The following is a 21,480-nucleotide window of genomic DNA, read 5'->3' on the forward strand; positions in this document are numbered from 1 at the left end:
TCTGAGACCTAGGGGGAACTGCCACTTGTTGCCAAGCGAAGCAAACACCCTCCACCACCAAACGAGACGTCGCACAGCGCCACTCGTGGTATCATTCCGTCAGAAAAAAAGGCTTATTACTTTTGAATCCAACAATATATTACACATGACCGAGTCTCTTTTATTTGAAGTGCCCAATAAAATACCGGAGTATCTTGCTCTGCCTAAAATTCTGATCCCACCCATAACCATAATTTTACATTGTATAATCAAATAAAAGACATATCAGGCAAACAAATTATTAGGTATCTAACTTACTAAGAGGTTAATTTATCTAACTAGAGTAGCTTGATAAACCATGCAAGCTTGATGTGAATCTAGTGGCGGAAATTGTATTTACAAAGTTATATATAAAGTAGCCTGGATCACATCGGGTTTCTCTAAAATTTCAAAACAATCAATAAGATAGGGGTACAGTTCCGCAGAGAACATGCATATATTATCGGATGAATAACGATATAGCCTGTATCTATAATTATCCGATTCAATATAACGTTCCTATGTGTTTTTTTTTTAACACTAAACATCACCAATAGGTACTAGAAAAGAAACCGGTAGAGGCCCACATAAACAAATGACAATATGGCAGGAAGGAACCTCAAATAAAGGGTTGTATAAATCACATAAAACATATAGAAGATGCATCAGCCAGCTGTTAGATTTTGTTTTAGTTTATTTGTTTACTTTTCCGTGAGTTAACCTTTTGATTCTACCCACGAATACTAGAAAAATACCAGTATGAATCATAAACATTTAAACAAATGATGTTTTTGGCCCGAAAGTAGACAAAACCCCTATAGGCCTACTAATAGCATTAATTAGCATACAGGGTGATTTTAATTGTCCCCCCCCCCAACTTTTTTCTACATTTTTTAAAATATCAATCCCAGACCACTTCCAAACATTGTTGGGTAGTAAGTACTTCATTTTGACAAGGTGCTCATTTCCGGCCGCCATCTTGGATCTGCCATATTAGATGCAAAATATTTTTTTCAAATGTAAAGGTGGGGTTGTGACCCATTATTTCAAATTAGATTTTTCCCCTGATTACAATGCCACAAACCGTTTTTTAAAATCTTGATTCATTCAAAAGTTATGAGGGCTTTTTAAAACTTCATTTTCAGCCCATTTTAACATTGTGCATTTACAAACTAAGACCATAATCTCAAAATAGTGCTAGATAAAGATAAACTGTAACGTCTGTTTTATACACTACCAGTCATTGTCAACATATTTTCTCTTTGCTATGATTGATGTATTTTTTTCGGCCGCCATCTTGAAATGTGACAAATTAATTTGAATATGAAGGTTGGGGTTGTGACCCATCATTTCAAACTACTTTTTTAAGCTAAACTCAATGCCGCAATCATTTTTTTGTTATCAAGTTTTATTTATGAGATATTGCATTTTTTTTGTTTAAAATGTGAATATTTCAAAATCAAAATATGAAAATGAAAAACGGATCATGGAATTGAGTTCAGTTTAAAAAACTAATCCGAAATGATGGGTCACAACACCCCCTTCATATTTAAAATAATTTATCATATTTCAAAATGATAAATAATAACGGATCCAAGATGGCGACCGAAAAAATTACATCAGTCATAACCAAGTGAAAATAAGTCGACAATGACTGGTAGTGTATACTTATCTTTATCTAGCACTATTTTGAGATTATGGTCCTCAATTTGTAAATGCTCAATGTTAAAATGGGCTAAAAATAAAGTTTTAAAAAGCCCTCATAACTTTGAAATGAATCAAGATTTTTTGAAACGGTTTGTGGCATTGTAATCAGGGTAAAAATCTAGTTCAAAATAATGGGTCACAACCCCACCTTTACATTAGAAAAAAATATTTTGCATCCAATATGGCGGATCCAAGATGGCGGCCAGAAATGACCACCTTGTCAAAATGAAGTACTTACCACCCAACAATGTTTGGAAGTGGTGGATTGATATTTGAAAAAAATGTAGAAAAAAGTTGGGGGAGGGACATTTAAAACTCACCCTGTATATGGTTTTGTTTACTTTCGGGCCATTTTCTACTTTACTTTACATTTGCTTTTCTAGTATTAGTGATCCTACCATACATTTTGATATTGCATCAAGAGAAATGACAGTACGTTTATCTTATAACGATGGGATAGTAGCTTATTTTTCTAACCTTTGAATTTTGTTTCAAGTGTTTACTTATTAAATTAGTTCAATATTATATATTTTAAAAACACACCAATTTGATGTTGCAGACAAATGTTGTATATATAATTAAGTGACTATTCACCTTGTTCATCAACAACATAACGTCTGTTCTTCTCGTTGACACTCTACTCTTTGCTGACGATGTGAAGATATACACCGTGGTCTCCAGTGATGAGGACTTTGCTCGCCTGCAGACAAGTCTCAGCAATTTATTGGACTGGTGCATTGTTAATAACATGAAACTAAATCTTTCTAAGTGCTCCGTTATGACCTTTGGCCGTATGCACAACTTGCACCATTACCAGTATACACTGAATAACCAGCCCCTTGGAAGAGTGAATACAATGAAGGATCTGGGTGTCACATTTTCTTCGGACATCTCATTTAATGCACATGTCGATGACATATGCAGAAGAGCTTATAGGATGCTGGGTTTCATCACTAGGTCGACTCGTGGTGTGACAAATGATCTCGTATTAAAAGACTCTCTATTCTTCCTTTGTGCGTCAGCTCCTGGAGTATGCCAGCCCTGTCTGGTCCCCTTACCACCTGGCTCTGATCGATAAGTTAGAGGCTGAGCAGAGGAAGTTTGTGAGACTACTGGGGGTTCGTCAGGGACTGCACTACAGGGAAATTCTATTTGCTGGACTTCAGGCTAACTTTTTCCTCCCTGACCTGGAAGTGAGACGCTGTATAGCAGATGTGTTGTTCCTTGCTAAGCTTATCAGTGGTCAGCTGGACTGTCCCATGCTTCTGTCACAAGTGGACTTCCGCCTTCCATCCAGAACTCGGTCACGTGACTTGTTTAGCAGGCGCCATTACCAGCGTTCCTACGACTTCCACGGTCCACTGGCAAGGATGATGAGGCTTGGGAATGGTCTCTGCGACACGGTCGACCTATTCAGTGACAGTTCAGCTACCATCAAAAGACGGATGCTCGCTACTCCCCGGCATATAGCTGATTGATTCGGTGGATTGAAAGTCTCTTTGCACTTGTTTGTAAATAGTCATTTCTGCTTGTTTTGCATTTGTTGTAATCTCTCCTAATCTTTTTGAAATATCAAACATTTTGCACATATAAAACTATTTGTATTTCTGTATCTGTATTTCTGTATGTATTTCAGTATATTTCTGTATTTGTATTTTCTGTGTTTCTGTATTTATATTTCTGTATTTGTATTCTCTGTATTTTTGGTATGTTCTTTGTATGTAGCCATGTTGCATCATGTCTCCTATAAGTATTGGTTATTTGCCGTTGGAATGAAATAAATAAATAAGTGACACAAGAACTTTGGACAGAGCCTTTTCTGTTCCCACTGGGAAAAATGCATCTTTAGATTATTTCTCTTTGTGACATGGACATTGATTTATTTAAATTTTATTAAAATTTATTTACATCAAGGATAAGCGCCTAATCATGCAGCAGTTTGCATTGGACGAGGCAGTGAAGAATCACCATATCTTCTCTGTGTTCTCTTCCTGTGGCTAGAGGACTTTTGGGCCAGTAAGTTTGTACCATTTGTTTATGATTATGATCCATACCGGTACCGAGTCTGTTCGAGTATTCATGGTAAACATTGAATTAAGAGTTATGATTTGTTTACGATTTTATTGATATTTAATCATTAAAAAAATAATACAGACTATTAGGCCTACCAAAACAAATATTTTTTTTTTACGGAAAATAAAAACAACCAACAGCTTAAACCACAAACTATGATAAAATAACTAAAGCCTATGATTTTGCTTTCCAAGGGATCCAACATTGTTCTTATAGAAAATCAAAATATTTTTCAATACTGTTAACTTAATATTATTAAATACCGTACTGTATTATGATTATAAAATTACTTAGTAGTTTCCTCCATTTTTAATCGTAATTAAGTTTCCTAAGGACTCGAAAGGGTCAGAAGGGTCAAAAGGGTGGGGGGGGGGTTCCTAAGGATGAAATGAACACAAAAAGCATCATTATTGTTTTCTTATTGTTTTTATTTGTCATATGGTTTAAAATAATCAATGCAATATTAATATCAAATTGGATGATGTAGGTTATCTACATCGTTATTCATCCGATAATATATTGCAGGTTCTCTGCGGAACTGTACCCTATGATAGGCGTCAAGTTATTCTTAAGGACTTAAGGGTAAGTTACTTTTGTATTATACGGAGTCCACCCTTATACAACGCGCTGCAGGGGTTAACTTAGGTTGGGTTATGGGTCATTCCATATAAAGTGATCAAAATAAAAAATAAAATTTTCCCTTATGTTTTTCTTTCTTGTTAGTTTTTGGTTTATTTAATATACACATAAAACCAATTTAAAATTTAGAAAAAAAATATTTTTATCTCCTTTGGTTTTTTTTGTAATCTTACTTTAAAGTTCCAAAAAAAGTGTGGTTTTGCGCTTTAAGGGATTTACGTTTTAAATATCTCAAGAAAGAATAAAGATAGAAAGGTAAAACAAAAACCATTATTTTCAGGATTAAATTAGCTTTAATTTGATATACAACATGACAGTATTTCAAGTAATTAAAATTTCAACCCCCCAAACTCAAAATTTCAAAAGCCAATCCCAAAAAATGCTTAAAACAATTAAAAATTTTCAAAAAAATACCATGGGTCCTTAATGTTATTAATAATTTATGTCCAAAAATTCAAGTTGGGATCTCAATGGGATCCATATTAAAATAATTTTTTACATAAGCCTGCAATGTAAATAGACAAGTCGTAGGCTGCAGGGCTAATAGTTACATTCATTAGCTACAAAAATGTCTAAGTAACGTAACATACAATAAAAAGCTAACAGTCTATAGGCCTAACCAGTTGTACAATACAAGTACAGTAAGCCTAAAGTGTCTAAAATTTGAAAAATTCACTTTTTAAATAAGACTAGAATTACTCGAATTTAAGCATAACGTTTTCCTCGGAATTATGTTTCATACTATGCGGCTTATTGAGCCGCACGGGTTCTCTAGTATTCTATATTTACTTCTGTATTATTTATTCTATATTATTCTATATTATTTCTATATTTCTATATACGTGTGGCTTCATTGGCAACAAATAATGCAAATGAAATAGCATGTGCCATTTCCAAAGAGAAAAACATACTGTAAATTGGCTGTTACGTAAATATTGACGTTTACATGCATTGTTAATCAACGTATCTTGTAAACGATAATGTGATCTAGTTTAAAAAGAATATGACCTTTCTGTCGTGACAGTAGCTGCTTAAATAGTATTTACTCTTACAGCCAAAATATTGTGATACTTTCAATAATGTTACCAACGCAGTGAGCTACGGTCCGTAATATAGGTCACTGCAAATAATTTGTCAAGATAGGTACCACCATTTTAGGCAAGGTTTTTGTGTTTGGATGTTATTAGACGCGATAAGAGCACACTGAACTTCTTCTGCAGATGAAGTTGGAGAAATATAAGCCGAATCATAAATGTGACAATGCGAGTTTGAGCATTTTGTAACTATATGAGGAAGCTACATAGTATTTTTTAGGCTGCTGCTTAGTGCACTTAAGAATATATTTTTTAGAAATGAATTACATTGTTTTTGTTGCTGAGTAGCGCTAGTAAACATGCACAACCCTTTTCGTTAGTCTAATAAAATTCAAAGTCTCCCTAAGAGTTCAAGTTCTTATTTGTATACATATTACAAATGTAAATATGCATTTGTAAATTATGTTTACACTAAGATGAATGAATACATCAAAGTAACCTCTCTGAAAAGTCTGCAGTATATTGCAGTTATCCAGCTTAATGACTTTCTAAATCATGCACATATTTCAACATAAATATTGTAAGATATTTTATCCAGTTGCTGTAAACCACTATTAATTTAACAAAATATAGACACGGCTCAAATGGGCACCGTGCCCTTCTGCACTTGTATTATTTTGTATTGTATTACAGAATCGATGATTTTTCCAATGATTGAAAGCATCTCATGAACCTATTATGATCTGTCTAGAATAATATGATAAAATATAGGGAAAAGGTGTGAAAAAGGCAGACACAAACCCGTAAATAGATATAAGATAGTTCAATAAGAAAAAGAAATAATTGTAAGAGTTATTGTGCTAAAAGGATTTTCCACTGATTTGGTAATGGAACTTTATATTGCAATATTGCAATATATGACATGATACAGAAGAAAATCCAGTTTAAAATCAGAAAATAACATTGCAAATACTTCTTTTCGACTATTCAGTTACTCCCAATAAATGTGTGTTGTTTAAAATACAATTTTAAAATTAACAGCTGTTTTATTAAAAAGTATTATCCACATGACCAAAATGTAAACAAATCTGTGGAGGGATCTTTAAAGGCTTCTGGGACAGAGACCTAATCGAATTTACTTCTTTTTTCTTTTGATTACTCATCTACAGACCAAGACCTTTCTTTGGACACCTCTACCAAGTTTCTACGTCCAGCCGTTCTCTCAAATTAGTGGAGACAAAGTTTCCAATTAAAATTTAGATTCCCCCATGTTCATCTTATGGGAGAAAATCCAAATTTGATGGAAGATCCTGCCCAAACTAATAAAGATATCAAAAAACTAAAAACACTTTGCAAAACTACAGATCAGGGCAATTTTTTTGACACTTAATCATCAAAATCGGTCCAAAAATGAGGGAGGAGTTTTGTTTACAAAAATCGGCTTAGCGTATTATATGGAAGATCCTGCCCAAACTAATAAAGATATCAAAAAACTAAAAACACTTTGCAAAACTACAGATCAGGGCAATTTTTTTGACACTTTAATCATCAAAATCGGTCCAAAAATGAGGGAGGAGTTTTGTTTACAAAAATCGGCTTAGCGTATTATATATATAAGATAGATATCAATTTCCTTTGATACAAGCTTCTTTGAGGATGAAGAGCAAGTTAACCCAGATTCAGAAATGATTGCAGAATTGAAAGAAAAATTTCAGAAAACTACGAAAAAAAGTGAGAAGTTCTTGATACTTACAACATTACCTAAAAGTTGGACTGTAAAAAAATTGAAATCGAGTTTGGTGTCAGTAATAGGATGGCCAGAAGAGCTAAATCGTTAGTTAAAGAAAAGGGAATAATGTCATGTCCAGACCCAAAGCCAGGAAAAACTTTGGACCAGAATGTTGTAGATAAAGTCAAAGCTTTTTACAACTCTGATGATGTGAGTCGAATTATGCCAGGCAAGAAAGATTTTGTAGCGATGAAAGTAAATGGAAAGAAAGAACATGTGCAAAAGAGAGTGGTTTTATTAAATTTAAAAGAATACTTTGAACTGTTCAAAAAAACAGAATCAGCTGTGAAAATTGGTTTCTCAAAGTTCACTGATTTAAGACCGAAGAATTGTATCTTGGCTGGGGAAATGGAACTCACTCTGTTTGCATGTGCACAACGCACCAGAATGTAAAATTAATGATTGTCGGAGGAAAGCTGAAAGAGGTGAAGATTGATGAAGCTACTGATCTTGGCGATTACAAACAATGTTTTTCACAAATAATGTGCCAAGAAAATACCCCTGACTGCTAGCCTACCTAAACAAATGTATAAAATGTCCAGGCGTATTAAAACTAAAAGAAGTACTTCTGAACCACTTTGAAGAGGGGATGATAGAGACCATCACATACAAACAATGGGTTTCTGTGGATAGTTGTACATTTGAGACATTTTGCAAGACTGTAGAAGAATTTGTGGACAGTTTTTGTGAACAGCTTGTTGAACTAAAGAAGCATTAATTCATATCCCATCAGCAATCCAAGTACTACAAAGATTTGAAAGAAAACATTCAAGAGGATGAAGCAGTTCAGTTGTAAGTTTGGACTTTTCAGAAAACTACTCTTTTGTGGTCCAAGACGAGGCACAGTCTTTCCACTGGAATAATAACCTCTGAGCTACTGTGCATCTATTTGCTGTTTATTACAATGAGAAAGGAGAAATTAAGTATACAAGCTTTGTAATAATATCAGAATGCTTGATTCACGACTCGGTAGCAGTCCATTTATTTCAATCGATATCTTATTTAAAAAGTGAAGTTACCAAATTTTAGACACTTTAGGCTTACTGTACTTGTATTGTACAACTGGTTAGGCCTATAGACTGTTAGCTTTTTATTGTATGTTACGTTACTTAGACATTTTTGTAGCTAATGAATGTAACTATTAGCCCTGTAGCCTACGACTTGTCTATTTACATTGCAGGCTTATACAAAAAAAATATTTTAATATGGATCCCATTGAGATCCCAACTTGAATTTTTGGACATAAATTATTAATAACATTAAGGATCCATGGTATTTTTTTGAAAATTTTTAATCATATGCGTTTTTTGGGGTTGGCTTTTGAAATTTTGAGTTTGGGGGGTTGAAATTTTAATTACTCTATTTATTATTATTTATTTATTATTACTTAGTACAGCACATATACAATGAATTTACAATACCAAACTGCATAAGCCTTAAAAAAAAGGCTTGTCCGCAGCGTTTCTTTCAATACTAATTGTCTTTTACATCTTTATCTTAGTCTTGAGTCAGTGTGAACTATTAACGGGAGCGTTTCATAAACTCCAAATTTCACAAACTCCAACGCTTAAAATATTAAATAAACAGAGCGGTTCATAACCTCCAAATCTATAACATTCAAATAATCACTGTTTCACAATGTCCAAGTTTCACAAACTCCAACGTTTAAATATTAAATAAACAGAGCGGTTCATAATGTCCAAATTTCATAACCTCCAATGGTACAGTCTGGGCCTGAAGTGGTTGCCACAGTCAGATAGCACGCACCATTCGCCAGCGCTCAACTACTGATTAAACGTACATTTTAATGATTGAAGAACACTCAGATGTGTGACTCAAATATGTGTTAGCACACAATGTGCAAATCAAATTTACATTTTAGCGAATTTTCCCTATAGGGAATAAGCTATTGCCGTAGTACTCATGGGAAGACCTCGTCCCGGGACCGATTTACTTTTTCGTTTTGAGGTCCCTAGAGACCAAAAACACCATCAGTTACATGGGTGAATAAAAAGTCAAGACCCCCCCCTCTAATATTTTTCCAAGTAAATATACAGAGATATCCTTTTGGTGGTCGAGCAATCTTAGCAGGAAGTTTCATTTTATCATTTTGAAATTTTTGACTGTCCCCCCAAAAGGGGGGATTTGGGGGGCAACTCAAATTTTTTAAATGTAAACCCCCTTCAAGTGACACCTCATTTTGAAGTGTTTACAAAAACTTAAAGAATGGTGAAAACTAGAGGTCGCTATCTCTTCTCTATCCAAAATGGTAGCCCGTCAAATGTTGTGGAAAATCAATGGTAAAATTGTTAATATTGGCTGCCATTTTGGATAGAGAAGAGATAGCGAGCTCTGGTTTTCACCATTCTTTAAGTTTTTGTAAACACTTCAAAATGAGGTGTCACTTGATAGGGGTTTCTATTGAAACATTTTTAGTTGTCCCCCGAATCCCCCCTTTTGGGGGACACTCAAACATTTTAAATGTAAACCCCCTTCAAGTGACGCCTCATTTTGAAGTGTTTACAAAAACTTAAAGAATGGTGAAAACCAGAGCTCGCTATCTCTTCTCTATCCAAAATGGCAGCCAATATTAACAATTTTACCATTGATTTTCCACAACATTTGACGGGTTACCATTTTGGATAGAGAGGAGATAGCGACCTCTAGTTTTCACCATTCTTTAAGTTTTTGTAAACACTTCAAAATGAGGTGTCACTTGAAGGGGGTTTACATTTAAAAAATTTGAGTTGCCCCCCAAATCCCCCCTTTTGGGGGGACACTCAAAAATTTCAAAATGATAAAATGAAACTTCCTGCTAAGAATTGCTCGACCACCAAAAGGATATCTCTGTATATTTACTTGGAAAAATATTAGAGGGGGGGGTCTTGACTTTTTATTCACCCTGTATATATTTATATGTGTGTCTGTTAGCGCGATAACTCGAGCAAAAATCATCCGATTTTGATGAAATTTGGTACAAACGTGTAAACCTACGTTTATTCGAACGAGTTCGCGAACCAGCATGATCGGACTATGGGAACTCTTAAGAATATATACTTATACTCTTAAGAAAGCAATTACGGAGCAACAATGATACTTCGTGTTACACCGCTACAACAGTAGAACTTGTAGCGCCTACATACCGAACCACGGCAACCTCTGCAGCGACTTCTGGCAGAGACTGTACCGTTGGAGCTTATGAAACTTGGAGGTTATGAACCGCTCTGTTTATTTGATATTTAAACGCTGGAGTTTGTGAAATTTGGACATTGTGAATCGGTGATTATTTGAAAGTTATAGTTTTGGAGTTTATGAAATTTGGAGGTTATGAAACGCACTGTTTATTTAATATTTTAGACGTTGGAGTTTGTGAAATTTGGACATTATGAACCTCACCCCTATTAACTGTACAAAAATTATTTCCTACTTCTTAAACAGTAACAAATGTGGCTTATAACACTTTTACATGATTACAAACAATTTAAATATTGAAGAGGCAAAAGAAACTGTAGAAAAATAAATTAAATGTAAAAAAATAAGAACAAGCGTAAATATGCAAGGAATCTTCTTAAAACTATTTAACATGAGTATATACTTTCAGATTACAAACATTGAACAAACAAAACACTAACTAACAAGGAATAATAACAGCTGAAACAAACTTTATAACATATAATAAAACAAGAACTATATTTTTAACAGTTGATAAAAGATCCTATATATATTTATATATATGTATATGTAAAATTCTGTAAAGAATACAGCAACTTAAATCAACAAAAGACACAACTTGTATTATACTATGACTTAACAATAACAATAAATAAGAGTTTTCTAAAAACGTTAACTACTCGGTCATATACAATTTTTTCAGTTTTACCTTCAATAATTTGTATGTTTTTATTTCTTTCATACATTGTGGCAAACTATTAAACAATGTAGGAACCAAATAGTTTCTTGTACGCTTTGTGTATTTATTATTAACAGTAGGAACAATGAAAAATTCTTTCCTTGAGTTGTATCTATGCACATTTTTTACTGTGAACCTGTTTGAAAAATAATAATCTATTATCAACAAATAAGTGAACAGCTTTTCCACTGGTAAAACCCCTGTCAACTGATAACACAACATTGGAGTTTCACTGACAACAGCAGAATCAAGCTTAGTGATAATTTTTAATATTCTTGTTTGAACAGCCTGTAGTTTCTGTAATTCTGATATTGATGCATTTCCCCATGATCTTAATCCATACCTAAGAAGTGACTCACACATAGATGCATAAATTAGTTTCATCGTCTTAAACGGCAAGTAGTCTCATAAGTAATAAAGTTTTGAGGCACACACTCTAAGTTTATCTTTTATATATGCAATATGAGAGTCCCATTTTAAATTATGATCAACAAATACCCCTAGATATTTAAAACTTTTAACGCTTTCCAATATTTGATATTCACATTTTTATTTTAAGTATGATTTACTATGCAAACAGTTATGTGAGTGTGCTTTCACTCTAGGTTCTTTGCAACTGTAGAAAGGTGAATGGACATGCATTATTTTAGATTTCTTACAGTTTACACTTAATCCATTGTCATGGCACCATTTTTTTGTTGTTCAAAGGTTTATTGCGGACATTTTCCATCACGAATGTAAAAAACAATACACAACGTTTCGGGATCTGGAATCTGATCCCGTCTTCAGGTGAAAAAACTTAACTAACACATTACAACTAACAATACACAAACGCCCAACCTAAGTTGGAATACACTACCGAGGGTAGTAGTCAAAAAATATGCACTGTATAGCAGTCAAGTCATGATACAACATGCAATTAATAACAAATCACAAAACACTATAATCTATAAAAGGTTTACGTACAAAAAACTCACACAATGGAACACTAACAACACCGTACGCTATGACTCCACCAATGAGACTGAACCAACATGGCTGACCAATCGGAAACACGGAGACAACAGAAATGGCTTCCGGTCCCTGGAAAAGTAAAACCAACAAAATGGCGGAGCGATGTACGATGCCGCAAGATGGGTGTTAATTATGTTTATTCCTATCACGAGTTTTACTACGAGTTAACATAACGTGCGAATTTTGAGGAGAACTCGTTATTTCCCTATTTATTGAAAAATTAAGTTCCCTATCCTTTAGTTCCTTGTTCAAAATGGGTAGCCAAAGTGGCCTTATTTCAACCGATGACTGACTGATTGGTTGGTCTGCTAATTTAATGTATGAGGCTTCAATGAGTTTACGTTTGAAAAAATGAGGTTCCTTATGGACAATTTTTGCCTCTTCAAAATTCATACGATGATTTTCGGACCAGCAATGATGAGCGATCTTAGATTTTTCCACTAAACCTTTTTTGGTGTTTTCTCTGTGTTCTTTGATTCTAATGTTCAACGGTCTTTTTGTCTCGCCATAGTAAGGCCTGGAACAATCATTGCAATTTATTCTGTAAACACAGTTTTTAGTATCCTGAGTGTCATTTTTGGGTTTTGTTTTGACGAGACTCTGCCTAAGTGTGTTTTGTGTCCTAAATGCTGTTTGCACATTAAATTTCCTAGCAACCCTTCTGATTTTTTCCGACAGTCCTGACACATACGGGATTGACATGTGGACGAGTTTTTCCTTGCGATTTATGGACGTCATAATGGAACTTTTGGAGTTGTGTACTCAATGTAACTATTTCTAATTAGAGGGTAAATTATACCGTCAAGATGAGGGTATGGCCATGGGGTCACCATTGTCACCTATCTTTGCCAACATCTTTATGGAGGAGTTTGAGCAAAAAGCTTTGGCTTCAGCTCGGCTCAAACCGAGGATATGGTGGAGATATGTCGATGACACTTTCGTGGTTTTCCCTCATGGAGATGATAAATTGAATGAGTTTTTAGAGCATCTTAATAGCGTTTCATCCTCCATAAAACTAACCATGGAGGTGGAATCACAAAACAAACTCCCCTTTTTGGACGTGTGCGTAGAAAAGCATTTGAACAGTCTTAGAACATCTGTTTATAGAAAAAAGACACACACAGGGCAGTATCTAAACTTTCAATCAAACCACCAAATTTCTGTCAAGGAGGGGGTTGCTTACTCTCTGTTTGACAGGGCTAAGAGCATTTGCTCCAATCAGGATGAGTTAAAGGATGAAATTAAGAAAGTAGAACAGGATTTGGCTAGTAACGGATACCCTCGATCCATTATAAACAAATGCATGATTGTTCCAGGCCTTACTATGGCGAGACAAAAAGACCGTTGAACATTAGAATCAAAGAACACAGAGAAAACACCAAAAAAGGTTTAGTGGAAAAATCTAAGATCGCTCATCATTGCTGGTCCGAAAATCATCGTATGAATTTTGAAGAGGCAAAAATTGTCCATAAGGAACCTCATTTTTTCAAACGTAAACTCATTGAAGCCTCATACATTAAATTAGCAGACCAACCAATCAGTCAGTCATTGGTTGAAATAAGGCCACTTTGGCTACCCATTTTGAACAAGGAACTAAAGGATAGGGAACTTAATTTTTCAATAAATAGGGAAATAACGAGTTCTCCTCAAAATTCGCACGTTATGTTAACTCGTAGTAAAACTCGTGATAGGAATAAACATAATTAACACCCATCTTGCGGCATCGTACATCGCTCCGCCATTTTGTTGGTTTTACTTTTCCAGGGACCGGAAGCCATTTCTGTTGTCTCCGTGTTTCCGATTGGTCAGCCGATTGGTACTTGTTTCAGTCTCATTGGTGGAGTCATAGCGTACGGTGTTGTTAGTGTTCCATTGTGTGAGTTTTTTGTACGTAAACCTTTTATAGATTATAGTGTTTTGTGATTTGTTATTAATTGCATGTTGTATCATGACTTGACTGCTATACAGTGCATATTTGTTGACTACTACCCTCGGTAGTGTATTCCAACTTAGGTTGGGCGTTTGTGTATTGTTAGTTGTAATGTGTTAGTTAAGTTTTTTCACCTGAAGACGGGATCAGATTCCAGATCCCGAAACGTTGTGTATTGTTTTTTACATTCGTGATGGAAAATGTCCGCAATAAACCTTTGAACAACATTAACTCACCATCACCAACAATGAACTTCAAACAAAGAACCATTTTTTTATTTCTAAAAAATCTGATTGTGTATCTCTTATTGCATAGGGTATTCTAAATTTTTGTTTGATGTTACCAGAACTGTATCATCAGTATACATGTATATCTTACTATTTTTTATAATCTCTGACATTTTATTTAGCCTACATAAATTAAATATATGAGTGGCCCTAATATACTTCCTTGCGGAACGCCATATTTCAATTTTTCCGAATTACTAAATGAGTTATTTATTTTGACCATAATTTCCCTATTGCTTAAATAATTCATAAACCAATTCTTGGTTTGACCTGTGATGCCAGCCTTGTTCAGCGCAACTCCAACTCTTTCATGTTTTAAAGTGTCAAACGCCTTTGAAAAATCTATAAAAATCACTAAAATTTGATTTCCAATGCTCAATTCACCATTTAAATAATCTGAAAAATCTGCCAATAGTTCATTTGTACCTTTGTTTTTCTGGTATGCATACTGGTAGGGACTTATTATGTCATTATTCTCTAAGTGGTTTGTCAGGCAATTTGCTACATAACGTTCCAGTATTTTATCTACTTATGACAAGATTGATATTGGACGATAATTTGAATAATCAAAGTGGCTTCCAGATTTATAAACAGGTCTAATTATTGCTTTTTTTAAAAGATTCTGGTACTTCTGCATATCTGAGAGATGAGTTAAAAATTTTGTGATTGGACCACTTATAAGTTTGCATACTTTTTCAAATCTGTAATTCTAATACCATCCAGCCCTGGTCCCTTCCTAGCCATATTATTCAGTAATTTCATTAATCTTTCCTTATTTATTAATGGTATATAAAATGTTAAACTACATTCTTTTGCTGGCATACTGTTAATCGTTGTAATTGAACAGTCGTGAATAACTAACGTGAATAATTAATGCCCTCAGTGAAACTTTTTGTAAATTTATCACATATTTCTTGCTCTGTCGATGTTCTTGCCATGTATTTCATCACAATACCATCTATACTTTCTTTTTTCTGTTTACCTAATAAGGAATTAATTTTCTGCCATGTGTTTCTTGTTTTTCCTATTATTATCAAAGAACTTGTGATAAAAATTTCTCTTTTCTTTGTATATTTCTTTGTTTACTTGGTTTCTTAGTCTGGTGTATCTTTCTTTGTAATGAATATTATTTGGATGGTTCTTAAATAATTTAAAAACTTTATCTCTCTCTTTTATCATATTTAAAATAGCGTGGGTTATCCAGGATTTTTTAGGCCTTGTATATTTGTTCCTTTTAGTATCCACCCTACTGTCCCTGTATGCGTTCGTCATATTTGTGTACAGTACAGTTTTTTATAAATTTCTGTAGGATCATTTAAACATTCCACAGACTTCCAGTCCATCTGCCCCAATACCTGTCCCAGCAGCTGTTCATTGATAATTTGGGGCGCATCCGACTTGCGCATAATCCCGGGTCACCAGCGAAGGTCGACAAATTTCAACGCACCCCAACGTCCGACTTGCGCATCGTCCAGTCAGGTAGACTAATTGGGTTTCCTAGAATAATTGGGACTAAGGCTAGGCGCACACGAGCGATTATTTTGAGGCGACTATTTCATCGGCCGAACTGTGCATCATGTATTTGAATGGAAGCGCGCACACAGGCGATCGAGAATTGCGCCGATTTTAAAATCTGGGTTTTGCCACAGATTCGTAGGCGAGGCGATTGTCGCCCGAAAATCTGTAACGTACAGATTGTTATCAGTCCGCGCACACGGTCGACTAAAAAATCGGCCAGTCGCTTGTTGTTCTATACAGGAGTAAGTCAACTTCAGTGTGAGTTGTGTTGTTTTCTTTGCTAAAAAAGGCCACAGCTGTTATAATAAAAACTGAAACTTTCAACAGACATTCCATAGTAATAAAATAACTTTTTACTGTCATCACGTAAAGTGTATAGTTTCTAAAACTGTCGATTTAAAAGTATCTGACTTACTATCGGATGAACCCAATATTTATGTTGTCTTATTTTTTTCTTTGGTCTAGTTAGAAGAGCACAAACACAGGTTAATTCAACAAAGTCCATTTTAAACGCACTCAAAAAATCCATTTCTCGTCTAAAAAATCGCCACGTGTGCGCCTAGACATAAATCAAGGGCGATTTATTTTTGGCCGATTTTTTAATCGGCCGATCGAAAAATCGACCGTGTGCGCCAGGCCTAAGCGTTATTAACAGGGGTTGTATATATGGTTACCTAGGCTGCAGATCTGTTGCACGGGAGGTTTTGACAATGTGAGAATCAAGAAACCATCAAAACTGTTGTGTTTGACTAATATCCCTGCTCCTCACACGACATTCTTCAATTGGGAGTTTGGTTTTTAACAGAGTTGGCGTTAACTTTTACTGATATTATTGAAATTGTACATTACAAACCTTTTAAAGGCTGTAAGATTTTATTTGAAATACAGTAGTTAGTTATTAAGATTATAGCCTACTTAAAGGAAAAATTGAAAATCTTAAGTATGTACAGTAATAAAATATAACGTACTCACATATTTGCATACATATTCATTTGATCGAACTGTGTTTTTAGCCTATGGGGACTTTGATCCGAAAAGTTAAATGGCCATACGCCATCATGGTAACTACGTTATCCTTATAGGAAATCTGCTTAAATCCTGGTCAAATTGATAAATCTCTTATTAAAATTCTGAATATTTATGAGTCCTTACAAATAAATATGTGTAATTTGCTGTAAGTTCCATTATTATAAATAAATTTGTGTTTTTGTATTTTCTAATTTAACACAGTATCCAATATTTTGTGTGTCTATGTGTATTTAAAAGAGCCTTAAACTGCTAATACTCTTTAGTACATTATTATAGCCATAGTCAAAATTAGGAATTTTGAATCCCAAAGATTTGACGGTTTTGGAATTTGGTTTTGAAACATCATTAAGCTACATTAATATTTGGCTGTAGAGTGAGACGTAAATTTCCCAGGATTCTTAGAACGTAAACTCAAACTCAAATATCTTTATTTTTGACAGTCGTTATAAACTGCATAATAGCGTCAACAAAATGTCTCTTACAAATAAAAACAATAATTCTTATGGATAAAATCTAAAAACTAAAAATCATTGATTTCTTAAAAAGTCTTCTACACTGTAACAACAGCGTGACAAAAGAAGACTCTTAACCCCTTTGCCAAATTTGTCCACACTATTTTCCATCTTCAGGGGAGTGGGCAGTGCATATTACGCGCCAAACTGTGATAAACTGTGTTTATCAATTTTCACTATACTAGCAATAGCGTGTTATTTATCCTGTTCTTTAACGCTTCACTGATTTTGTCGATGAATAGGCAGCGCAAGTCGGATGTACCCCTAGAGGGCCGATATAAGTGCCAGCGCAAGTCGGATGTTTAAAAAGGCCGTGGCAGGTAGTTCTGCGCAAGTCGGATACTCCCATAATTTGCTGTGGTTTGTTTGTGTGATAAGCTGGGCAGGAGTTGTCAGGCTGGACATTGAGAACGCAAGGATAGTGGTCCTCTATCTTTATCTGTAGGATATCTCACTATCTGAGTGAACTTTGAGCTTCCTTGTTCTAAAGATATGCATGGTCTATGCATGTCTGGCTTAATTTTTCAGCTCTAACTTCCTCCCTAGTATAATCATTAATGAGTGATTTGAAACCATTTAGGACCATAATATTTTTGTAGTCTTGAACATAGTTATTTGTTTCATTTTTTATATTTATGTTTATGTCACCCATTATAATCACATCTCCTTTTGTTGTCTGAATTATTTTATCTAAATCCTCAATAAACTTTAATTCATTGCTGGATGGTGGTCTGTACACAGATATTATAATAACATTAAAAACATCATTCTTCACACTTATCATCATGCTTTCAAAATTACTGCTGTTGCAATTTATCTCCATTACCTGAAAAATATTTTTTACAAAATTAAAATCCCCCCACCTTTATTTTCATTTCTAAGATTGCTAATTTGATTAAAATTATCCAAACAGAAAAGTTTTAAAAGCTCAGAAAACTGTTCCTTAATGTTGATTTCTGTCAAAATAATTACATCAAAAATATTTATGGAGTCCTTGACTTGAAATACTGTTATGTTGTATATCAAATTAAAGCTAATTTAATCCTGAAAAGAATGGTTTTTGTTTTACCTTTCTATCTTTATTCTTTCTTGAGATATTAAATAAAAACGTAAATCCTTTAAAGCGCAAAACCACGCTTTTTTAGGAACTTTAAAATAAAATAACAAAAAAACGACATGAGATAAATTTTTTTTTATATTTAAGCTTCTTTTGCATAGATGTATCTAATGTAAAAAGATCAATCCTGTAAAAAATGGTGAGGTAATTGGTATTTGATCACTTGACATCCTGGATTGACCCTTATCATAAATTCTTCATGACTCATATGGTATCGTTCGATTTAACGAAACGAGGAAAGTCCTACAAACATGCTTATGATAACCCAACCTAACCTAACCGCCGCAGCACGCTGTAAAATAAGTGGCCTCCGTATAATACGAAAGGGTACTTTCCTGTTAAAGGGAACATTAATTATTATCAATGATTTCTTTTCAATGTATCGATATTTTTGTTTTACTTTACGATCTGTATTCCTTCTGTTCAAACGCATTTAAATTACAAATTAAGAACTAACCTTGTTTAGGTAAAAGTAATAGCCCATAGGCCTATATTGGATTAGGAAATGAAACTATTCTAAACTAACCTAACATAACTAACCAAACTTGCTGTAGGCTAAATAACCGTTTCAAAATTCCTTTTGATAACAGAAAAGGCATGGGGAATAGGCTTATCAAACGGAATGTTGAAATGTTACAGCAAGTTTGGTTTGTTAGGTTAGTTTGGAACAGTTTTATTTCATTTATAATATTTTTTAATTGTTTTTTGATACTGAACAATATTTATTTAAGTTACTGTATCCTTATCGTAGTTGTTAACTGATATGTTTCAATTTATCAATATATCTAATAGAAAAAAAAATCAATATGTGGAAAAGAAATCATTGATAATAATGAATGTCCCCTTTCAGGAAAGTACCGACTTAAGTAATTTGCAAAGTAATGCATAGGCGGTATTTGTTTACTTTAGGGGCTTCTAACGTATTTTGAAAAAATGGGTTTTCTCATTATTTGGCCTAATATTTTGAACACTTTTTAAATTTGGCACTTTTGGGGCAAACGCCTATTTCACCCTGAAAATCGGAAAAAGTGCCAAGTTAAAAATCGGCATTTTTACTTTCTCCCCCTATACCATAGTAAGTATATGGAGAAAAGTATTGTTTTTGTCAAAATTTTCGAGTTTGAGTTTTGAGTGGACATATTCGTTTTTCGAAGTGATGTCTGTGTGTGTGTGTGTGTGTGTCTGTGTGTCTGGATGTGTACAGAGCTAAGTTTAGAGACTACACCTGTGGTCCGATTTCGATGAAATTTGGTACGTAGGTTCTAATCCATGGTATCTCCCGGGGTTTTTTTCATTTTTTTTAAATTTTGATTTTTAATGGGGATTTTCCCATAAAAACCCATAAAAAACCGGAAAAATCGGATTTTCTCAAAAATGGCCCGAACGATTTTGATACAAATTTAGTAGTATGTTGTGGCCCTTTAAATTCTGAACAAAATAGTACAAATCCCATTTCTGTAAAAATTACGGTTCAAAAGTTATGGTAAATTATGTTATTTTCCCATAAAATAACAAAAAATAGGATTTTAGAAAAAAATCCGGTTTTGATTTAACCCTCCGAGTGTCCATAGTTTAGGCCTTAATGTCCACCTATTTTTGGCGCATTTGCAAGGTTTTATTAAAACGGATCTGAGAAGCTTAAAACAATGTTAATTCTAATGTTCTATATACCATTTTGTTTGGAAAATCATGGGCTTCAATATTATATATAAAACATAAGGAACATTTTTTCCAAAAAAAATTTTAGGTAAAAAAAATATAATTTTGAAAATTTTCAAAAAAAAAATAAGTTCGCGCTCAATGAAATTGTATAAATTATAGGCCTATAAATATTTCAAAATAGCCACTTTGTTCTAAATTTTATGAGGATTACAAATATATAATAATATAAGGAAGTAGATTTGCAAATAAATAAGTTATGGGCAAAAAACTGATTTCAGTATATAGCGTTTAGCTAAGAATGCATAGCCTAACCATAGCTAGGAATCTGGCTGATAATTTACATCAATATCACTACCTACTTCTTCAGGATCATCAACCAGCACTTCAAAACCACTTAAATCTTCTTATAATGCACCACGTATATCACTACTTTTGATTTTTAACACTAAAAAAATGATAAGTTAAACGTAATAAAACACATCAGTCATCGGTCCAGGGGAACCTAGCTGTTTACAAATACACGCACGTCAGCTGTCTGCTACAATATTTTCGGAACTAAAATGAATAGCGCTTAGAAACAGACCTCTGGAGAAAGCTTAGAATATTACGGAAAGAACGATACCTAACTCGATCCAGTTCAATCCGATTCAGTCAGTCATAAAGCCTTCGCCGTAAACGATGTTTGTGCGTCTTAAACTAGACGCGTGACCCTACACAAAGTGTGTTGTGCGTCGATTTTTTGACGCGTGACCCTCGGAGGGTTAACATAGTATGTTATGGTCCTTACAATTTTGATAATTTTTTTCATTTTTTAGAAATTTTTATTTTTAATGGGGATTTTTCCATTCAAAACCCCATAAAATAACGGAAAATAGGCCTAAGTTAGGATTTTCCCAAAAATGGCCCGAACGATTTTCATAAAAATTTAGTATTTATAGTCCTTTATATTCTGAGCAAAATGGTACAAATCCCATTTCTGTAAAAATTATGGTTCAAAAGTTATTGTAAATTATGTTATTTTCCCATAAAAACCCCATAAAATAACGGAAAAATCGGATTTTCCCAAAATTGGCTCGAACAATTTTGATAAAAATTTAGTATGTTAAACAGTCCTATAAATTCTGAACAAAATTGTTCAAATCCCATTTCCGTACATTTACTCTCACCGCTTGCACATGATAAAGGTTGTTGACAAACTTATGGGAGAAAGTATGTGTCGGAATGCTGATACCGTTCATTAT

General features: G+C 34.0%; 1 protein-coding gene across 2 annotated transcripts in view; it reads right to left on the bottom strand.

The window, feature by feature from the left end:
• Positions 1–21,480, bottom strand: part of LOC129000837 (fidgetin-like protein 1) — a 59,444-nt gene that overhangs the window by 36,703 nt on the left and 1,261 nt on the right. The window lies entirely within an intron of this gene.

The sequence above is a fragment of the Macrosteles quadrilineatus genome, unplaced genomic scaffold (assembly GCF_028750875.1).
Source record: "Macrosteles quadrilineatus isolate MER2022 unplaced genomic scaffold, UCM_ALF_1.0 Scaffold_1__1_contigs__length_201487025, whole genome shotgun sequence".
In the NCBI taxonomy this organism is placed as follows: domain Eukaryota; kingdom Metazoa; phylum Arthropoda; class Insecta; order Hemiptera; family Cicadellidae; genus Macrosteles; species Macrosteles quadrilineatus.